At 43.0% G+C, this 8,862-nt stretch overlaps 1 long non-coding RNA gene across 3 annotated transcripts; it reads right to left on the bottom strand.

The window, feature by feature from the left end:
- Positions 1-4,741: 4,741 nt before the first annotated feature.
- LOC107281479 (uncharacterized) lies at positions 4,742-7,021 on the bottom strand. 3 transcript variants are annotated; one of them, XR_010742644.1, is made up of 4 exons: positions 6,664-7,021; positions 6,292-6,384; positions 5,334-5,440; positions 4,742-4,972 (listed from the first exon to the last, which is right to left on the bottom strand). It is a non-coding gene; the product is annotated as an uncharacterized lncRNA (long non-coding RNA). The 3 variants fall into 3 exon arrangements; XR_010742645.1 differs by having other exon boundaries at positions 4,742-4,965; XR_001547165.3 differs by lacking the exon at positions 4,742-4,972 and having other exon boundaries at positions 5,117-5,440.
- Between the last annotated feature and the right edge of the window lie 1,841 nt (positions 7,022-8,862).

The following is an 8,862-nucleotide window of genomic DNA, read 5'->3' as shown; positions in this document are numbered from 1 at the left end:
TTGTCGAAGGTCTCCTGTAGGTGGGACGCATGGTCGAAAGCCTTGCGGCTTTTTACGATGATATCGTCGACATAAGCCTCCACATTTCGCCCCAACTGCTTGTAAAGGACCTTGTACACCAGCCTGGCGAAGGTTGCCCCGGCATTCCTCAGGCCGAAAGGCATCCTGAGGTGGTAGAAGGTGTCGAATGGTGTGATGAAGGCTGTCTTGGGGATGTCGGACAGGTTCATGTGGATCTGGTGCTAGCCGGAATACGCATCCAAAAAGCTCATGAGTTCGCAGCCAGCTGTCGAATCCATGAGTTGGTCAATCCGTGGCAAAGGGAAATCATCCTTCGGACATGCCCTGTTTAGGTCTGTGAAATCGACACACATGCGCCATTTGCCGTTCGATTTCCGCACCAGTACTGGATTTGCCAGCCACTCGGGGTGGTCGATCTCTTGAATGACCCCAGCCTTGAGCAATGTTTGGACTTCGCCTTTTGCTGCTTCTTGGCGATCAGCAGACATCTTGCGTAGCTTCTGTTTCCTTAGCTTGGCATCCGGCTTGACCGCTAGGTGATGCATGATGAGATCTGTCGATTCCCCCAGCCTCTGGAGAATGCCGAGTAAATGCTGCTGCGTCTTCGGCTCCTCGTAGGTGCCTCGAAAGTTAAGGACAAAGACATCACGCAATTGCTCCCATGAGTAATTGTTGTTAGCTAGTAAATTGAAGTACCAAGAACGGGCGATGCCGTCTAGAGCGAGATGTATTACCTTCGCCTTGGTATTTTCGTCTCCATGAGCAGCTTCGATCGCGGACTCGTAGATGGAGTGGAACTCCTTTGGGTCAGTTTCGCCTGAATAGCATGGGATGGGTGCGAACTTGAACTGGGGTGGGATTGGACGGATCTTGATTCCCCCGCTCAGTGGTACCCCCTTTTCGCCCCCTGCCCTGTTCACGGCACCTTGATGCGGATACGGCATGGCGAAAGGTGAAGTCATGGCTTGCGCGTGAGGCTGGGCCACGGTGTTCGGCTGCCCGGCTCCGATTGGTGATGCATGGTGAGCCACAATGGATGGGTCGAACATCGGCTGGGGCCATGCCATGGCGACCTGGTTTGGTGCTTGGTTTGCTCCGAAGCCTGGCGTTGGGGCTTGCGGCCGAACTTGGTGCCTGAGCAGCATTGATGAAGTCGAACTGCGGTCCTTGACTCCAAGGCGACGCCCCCAGACCCAGGTGATTCGACGGCAACCAACTAGGCACACCTTGGCTTGTATTCCTCTCCGGCTGGCCGAAGGGGTTCTACCTGAAATGATGTGGGGTTGGCTGAGTTGTTGAAGGAAAGCTTGGAGCAGCGCCTGTAGAGTCGAAGCCCCTTTTGCCATTGTTTGTGACACTTGGCCAGGCGGTTGAGGGTGTACTTGGGTAGCGACCGGCTGAGCTTGCAGCTGCACGTGAGGGGCCAGATGCATAGCTGCGGTCGAAGGCTGCCCGATGAAGTATACTGGCGCTTGCGTGGCTTGTGGCTGAAGGGGCTGGATCGGTGCTTGTGGACAGACTTGGGGTGGGACATAGCCTGCCGAATACTGGAGGATTGGGGCCGAAGCGGCCTTGGCCCGCCTCACCGCCTCGTACGCCTGCTGTTGTTCTTGCATCTGGCGAAGCATGTCTTGGAGTCGTGTCATGTTCTGTCGCATGGCCTTCATGTCAGCTTCGGCTTGTGTTCCGAGGTCAGGGTTGACTTGTGCGGCGGCGAGCACAGTCGAAACCGTTGCCGGCTGTGACGAAGTGGCTTGGGGCAACAGCAGTTGGCTTGTCGAAAGGATCTCCGCCCTGGTTTGGAGTGCCCTTGCCGCCGCGTCAGCCGTGTTCGGCACCTGCCCCATCGAGGTGGCAGGAGCCGAAGGCGGTAGTGGTGGCGCGGGTGCTGAAGCCGATGGCGCTCCCCCATCTTCGGCGATGGGCGCCGAGGGTTCTGCTCCCTCTTTGGCGGCCATCTCCCCTCCGACTTCGCTTTCCTTTCGCCTTGTAAACTTCTCCTTCATGACCCTCTTCGGTGGCATTTGCTCTCAGTGGTTTCGCTCGGAGGTCCCTACGGTCGGCGCAAGCTGTTGTTGAAACGACAACTGCATACGTCGAAAGACGTGGTTACTCAACAGTGGTTGGAAAAGAAGTAAAGTGTATTAAATTGAGGATTTTTCTTCGGATCCCCCTATTACATGGCCCTAGGGGGCTATTTATAGCCCCATTACACGTTCCCACTACTAGGGTTCAGGTTATACAGGGGAATTTACATAGTTACCCTTATGATAGGGACATTATGAAGGGCACATTGTGTCCTTTACCCACACACGAGCCCCCACTGGGCCTAAATAGCTCGGCCCACCGGCGGACGAAATCCCCCGTGGGCGTAGCGGCCCGCCGATTCTCCCGTCAACAGGGTTTGGTGCCATGGCGAAACCCGTGCTCGTGTGCCGAGGCTTTCGCCACATCATCTTCGCCTGTTCTGCCTTCTGCCAGGAACTCCACTTGACGAAGGTGGTGTTACCCACCGTCACGGCTTTCGCCCGTATGGCTTCGCTCTTGTCTCTCGGTGTGAGCCTGATACTTGTACTTTTCGGTTTCGGCAGGTTCGGCCGAAGGCCTTCCATGGCAAGCCTCCAACACATACATATACATATACATAGATATACATATACATATACATATATATGTATATATATATATACACACACACATATACATATACATATATATACATATACATATACATACATATACATATACATATACATATAAGACACTCATATGGGGCACCATTGTGCCCGGGCACCATTGTATGAAATACACAAATTCACCCAATTTTTTAAAAATTTTTAAATTGTGAGTATATACCTAGTTATAAGTATTCAATTCATACCTATACCTAGCAACAAAACAACTCAATTTTAACTTTATTTCACAATCCAATATTACATACCTAATTAATTATATGTTTGGATGCTATATACCTAGAATCAAATTCTAATAAAAACATGTTTAAATTCAGTGCAAACTTGTTTTGAACTAGTAAAGTTGTTAATGTTAATACCTAAACAGTTAAAAAAATTTTATACTCATTTCGAATTGAGTATATATTCGATTTAAATCATGGAGCCTGGGCATCATGGAGCACCAAACAAATCTACTATATACGCTCGGATGGGGCTCCATGGAGTATGGGCTCCATGGTTGTGAGACGTCGGATTGCTGATGATCAGAGTTACCATTTCAGTATATTAGCTTAATGGGTATACACCCGTTTAGAATTTATTAGTGGAAAGTGAATGAATGGGAGAATGCCATATAATCCACGATACTTATGAACAGTAAATAGTACGTTTCTATGCATGCATGCAATGCGCATGAAAGACTTTCCATATATTATGTGCGTGTAAAGGTCAGAATGGAAACATTGAATGTCCATGTAATTGGAAATAATATCATGGAAATATGGAAACTCACTTTAAATATGATGTTTGAATAAATGGTAATATATCTATGAAATCATGGGTACTGCATATTTTGGAACATGGAAACTAAGTATATGGAAAACAAAAGCATTTTTTTAAAACTAAATATTGAACCGCGGTATTTGCGCGCTTTGATATATGAGTTGCTTACGTATACCATATATTACGGCTGGGTATATGGTAATGTACCCGTATCTCTTTTTGCCATTTACGGTGTTATTAATTTCGCTATTGCTGCACTACGGCTCACTTTCCAATTTTAGACACAAAATATACATGTATGGTGTTTGGATTATGAGATGAGATTTGCACAAATTTCGGGCGCATATAGTATGACATTACTTTTATATTTTTTAGGGTATATCTGTACGTACATATAATTTTTACTAGTGTTCAAGGAAATTTTAGGAAAATTGAATATTTAGATCTAATAGAGAATAGCTATATACATGATGAGTTTGGTCTGCATTACGTAGGTACCTACAGTGTGGTCGATGGGTATATGGGGCCATAGTGAATTCTCAGAAAAAAAAATAGTGAATTTGGGTATGAACCCAATTTGCATGTAAATACATGAAAAATTTAGGTATGTGCCCAATTTATGTGTAAACGTATTCATGAACATATACCCAAATATTGGGTATGAACGCCAAAAAACCCTGCTTATTTTCCATACTCGTTTAAGCTAAGTATATACCCATTTAAATTGTTATGCTCGTTTATATTGGACATATGCCTAATTTAATTTTTTATGGCCCAAAATTAGGTACATACAATTTTTTAAAACCTGTTTAAATTGAGTATGTGTCTATTTAATTCTCAAAAAGAAATAGTGAATTTGGGTACGAACCCGATTTGTATGTAAATACATGAAAAATTTGGTATCACTACACCATGCCCCAAGTTTGCTTACTACATATCTGTCAGGAAAGGACCTATATGCTGTCAAATTATTTGTCAGCATAACTTTTCCCGACAGATAGGGTCTGTCAGGCCAAGTGCTGCCGGCAAAGGTCTTTTCCGACAGATAAATGTTTGCTGACAGATAACTCGACAGTCCTACAAATGAATTACCGACAGACGGAAGTTACCGACAGATGGTCCTTTACCGACAGTTAACGGATTACTGACAGATACGCAGTTTGCATATATCAGTTTTTCTGACAGATATTCTGTTAGTGTGCCCTGCATTGGGTTAAAAAAAATATAGTTCATGGAATCAATTCCTACTGATCTAGAACTGAATATACCACCAACAGTTCTCATGCATCCACATTCCATTAGTACTGAATATACCAATTCCATTTAATTACAAATGCCATGTACATAGGTTAGTTGTACAAAAAGAGATTCTCCTATACAATCTACAAAATGAGACAAAACGATGGCAAATCTACAACAGGCAAGGCATTTCCCTTGTAGAGAAATGCCACTCCAAAATATCTTGTGACCGCCATGATAAGTTGAGCATCTAAAAACTTGAATCAGATTATCAGAAAGACAAAAGTATTAAGGGTCAGATATATAGATTATAATAATACTCCATTCAATGTTAAGTAATCTATGCAACACCTACTATTTCAATACAGAATTGAAGATCAGTGTCAAATGTGCAGGATAAGTGTCAATAACATAACTGATGTAGTTCCATTTAATTCAATCTGTAGCATAGCTTCGATATTCTCACAATCCACCAATATTAAATTACCAGTTCCATTTTATGAGAAATTTATGTTGAAGCAGTATAATTGCAATCGTAACAGATTCAATTACAATTTACAAGCAGCAAGGATTGCAATTTATCTCACAAACTATGGGAACAAACTGATTTTAGCTTACATGATGTATGAGCCTTTAAGTTAGTGTTGATCTTCTGTTCCTTCAGGTACCCTTCTCTGACACTTCAGCAAGAAGTTGATTGCTCACCCACAGGTCGCAAATCATAGCTAGTAAATAAATAAAAAGAAGATAAGTGCTGAAGTACAGTTTAATTGGCTCCCACTTGCAAATGTTAACTTATATTAGAATTGAGATGTATGTAGGTGACATTTTCATAATTAATGTAGATGGAAAATCTGAAGCCCGAAGACTGTTTCAAATTTGTACTACGACAACTCACTGCAAGGACAGCTAGCCACCTAATTTGCAGAGATCAACTAAGGGAGTTTTATTTAAAATAATTATACTAGGATGGTACATTCTACAAGTAAAAACTCAGTAAACACACAATGTACATGCATATTTCTAATAAATGGATTGATATAAGTTGGAAATGGCTTCACTAGTAAATAGAACTTGGCTTGAGTAGTTGCTGTACTATGTGGTGCATGCAAAGTTCTCAATTAGCATTTCAATTATTCCAACTGGTCCTGATAGCTGATGCATGTCTGTGTGAAATCAATAATAGATCAAATCTTAAAAAAAAATGTTCACCACTCTTTCTAGTACATATATAATAATGTCTGCCATGAAATGAAAAGGAAATGGAGCAAACATAATCTCCAATTTATTGAATAGTGCATCATATAGAAGATTAGCACTTAATTGTTAATACCATTGAAGTTCTTGTAATGGAAAAGTAAGCGGAAATCTAAAAATATGAACAATTATCCGTTTTTCAATTTGATACATTAGATCAGACAGAAAATGTCCATAATGTGGTACACTACATGAGAAATAGTGCATTTTCTTAGTACTACCACATTTCTGTAAACATTACAGCTAACTTCATGAGAAATATAAAGCAGAACTGGAGCATTAGCTAAGATTCATGGGGAAAAGAGACAAGTAGGTTCACCCTAAACTCTTTTGCACCAGTATTAAGCATGGTTGCAATGCAAGTTTCCATCCCATGGCTATGAATGACAGCCCCAGCTCTCATCAAATAAGCCTGCAAAATACCAATGAAAATTAGACAGTTTAGAACACACTAGCCGAATGTGCGCTCTTTCTCTTTTGGCAACCATGATTGGACAATCAATAAATGAGAATTCTATAAAAGCTCCTAATCAACACCACTCCCGAATACGGTATGCTCGATCCTAACAGAAGACACGAGAGTAGCCACTGCTCGATTAACCGCTCGTGAGGGGGAATCGAGTGCCCCTCGCAGGCAATTCGTCGAACAGGAGCCGTGCAGGCTGTGATGAGAGAGAGAGAGGGGGGGGACCTTGGGTGCCCAGAGGCGGTCGTCGGCGGCGACCCAGCGCCAGGTGCTGCGTGCGTCCAGGAGCTCCATCACCCGCCCCATCACCTCCTCCCCGAGCACATCCACGGGGTCCTCTCGTCTCTGCCGCCTCCTCCTCCTCCCCCTCTTCCGCCTCTCCCACTCCTCCGCCTCCCGCTTCCGCCGCCGCCGCCGCCCGCGCCTTGGTTGCCGATGACGTCGCCTGCACCTTGCTCGCCGCCGCCGCCGTCGCCCGCACCTTGCTCGCCGCCGCCGCCCGCGCCTTGGCCGCCGATGCCGTCGCCTTGCCGCCGCCGGAGGAAGCGTGAGTGCGTGACGGCTGGGTAGGGAAGAAAAGGATAAGGTTGTGGGGAAATTAGGGTTTGGTTTATATATGATAGGCTAGATGGGCTTTTTGGGCTTGCAATATAGTATTATTAATAGTCTAATATACACCCACTAAGTTTTGCTGACATATAATTAGCTCGTACTCTTACAATTACTGACAGATATTTTGACCAAAAATATATTTAGAATTACTGACATATACCATGTCTCATTATGCACTATTGCTGACATATAGTTTGCCAAAAACCTTTACCGACAGATATGTTATCACTAATTGTTTATTTTTGCCAACAGATGTCTGTTGGTAATTCCATGTCATGGTGTAGTGCCAAATTTATGTGTAAACGTATTCACGAACATATACCCAAATATTGGGTATGAACGCCAAAAAACCCTGTTTATTTCCCATACTCGTTTAAGCTAAGTGTATACCCATTTAAATTGTTATGCTCGTTTATATTGGACATGTGCCTAATTTAACTTTTTATGGCCCAAAATTAGGTATATAAAATCTTTTTGAACCTGTTTAAATTGGGTATGTGTCTATTTAATTCTAAAAAAATAGTGAATTTGGGTGTGAACCCAATTTGCACGTAAATACATGAAAATTTTGGGTATGTGCTGTTCCTTTTGACTTAATCAGCAATTATGCTAGAGATTTAGAGAAAACGATCCAATGACACATTGACTAATCAACATTTTTTAACTAATTTCTGGGTATCCCATCGGTAATACACTCATAAATATACATTATTCGGATTGGATACGGAAATAACAAAAATGGGGCACTAATTAAAGTATAGTAAACACTGTTTCAAGCTAAATGCCACTAATTATTACACTGTAACACGTAAATATCAAACTCTACAAGTGATGCTTAGTTCTCTGATGGCTTGCATTTCTTGTGTACCCTCCGAGATGCGGCTTTCGGCTGTTAGTGGGTTGCTCTGGTTTGTTTACACTTAATATAGCGGCTATGTGCAGTAGACATGCTCTCATGATTTTGATGATGAATTTTGCCATAATTGTGTGATCTTCAAATTGGTTGGTAGGAGGATGAACAAGCAACTTATTAGGACGATCCACTCCCATCTTGAGGTCTTCACCATCAAGGGAAATTGTTTACACTTAACCTGGAAAACGGTAGAACTCGTACGCGTACGTAAGGAAGGATATAAGAATAGATTGAAACAAATTACCCATGAACCATGCCGGCGACCGCCGGTGGTGCAACGGACGTACCTGACGGACAACCGGCAGCGGTGACCACGAACCTCATGGACGGCGGATGATGACATCGTGGTGACGAAGCTTGCGGATGGCTTGCGACGGGCGACGAATTGAAGCTCACAGATGCACAACCAGCAGCAGCCGCAGCGACTAACCTCGTGGACGACCGGCGGCGTAACGACATCGCGACGGAGCTCGCAGCATCACGGCTGCGACGGATGTACGTATATACCTGGGCATCTAATCTGAATTCTAAAATTTAGAATACCCTCGGATGGTATATATATACATATATAAAAGGAAACGTCTAAATTCATATACACGGAGCAATCAATCCAATGTAATTAACATGCTTGATTTTCTGAACGTATTTATATGTAATCATATTCAAAATTCATAATTCATTTGGAAATGCATGCATGCAAAATAAAAAATGGAAAGGTACAAGATACCCTGATGCAAATATACATGGAAAGCAATCAATCCAACGTAATTAACAAGCTTGATTTTCTAAATGTGATTATATATAATCACATTCAAAATCCGTAATTCATTTGGAAATGCATGCATGCAAGATAAAAAATGGAAAGGTACAAGATACCCTGATGCAAATCTTTCTTATTG

Source organism: Oryza sativa, chromosome 7, assembly GCF_034140825.1.
Source record: "Oryza sativa Japonica Group chromosome 7, ASM3414082v1".
Classification (NCBI taxonomy): domain Eukaryota; kingdom Viridiplantae; phylum Streptophyta; class Magnoliopsida; order Poales; family Poaceae; genus Oryza; species Oryza sativa.
The sequence above is the reverse complement of the archived record's forward strand: the minus strand, read 5'-3'. Positions and strand labels throughout refer to the sequence as shown.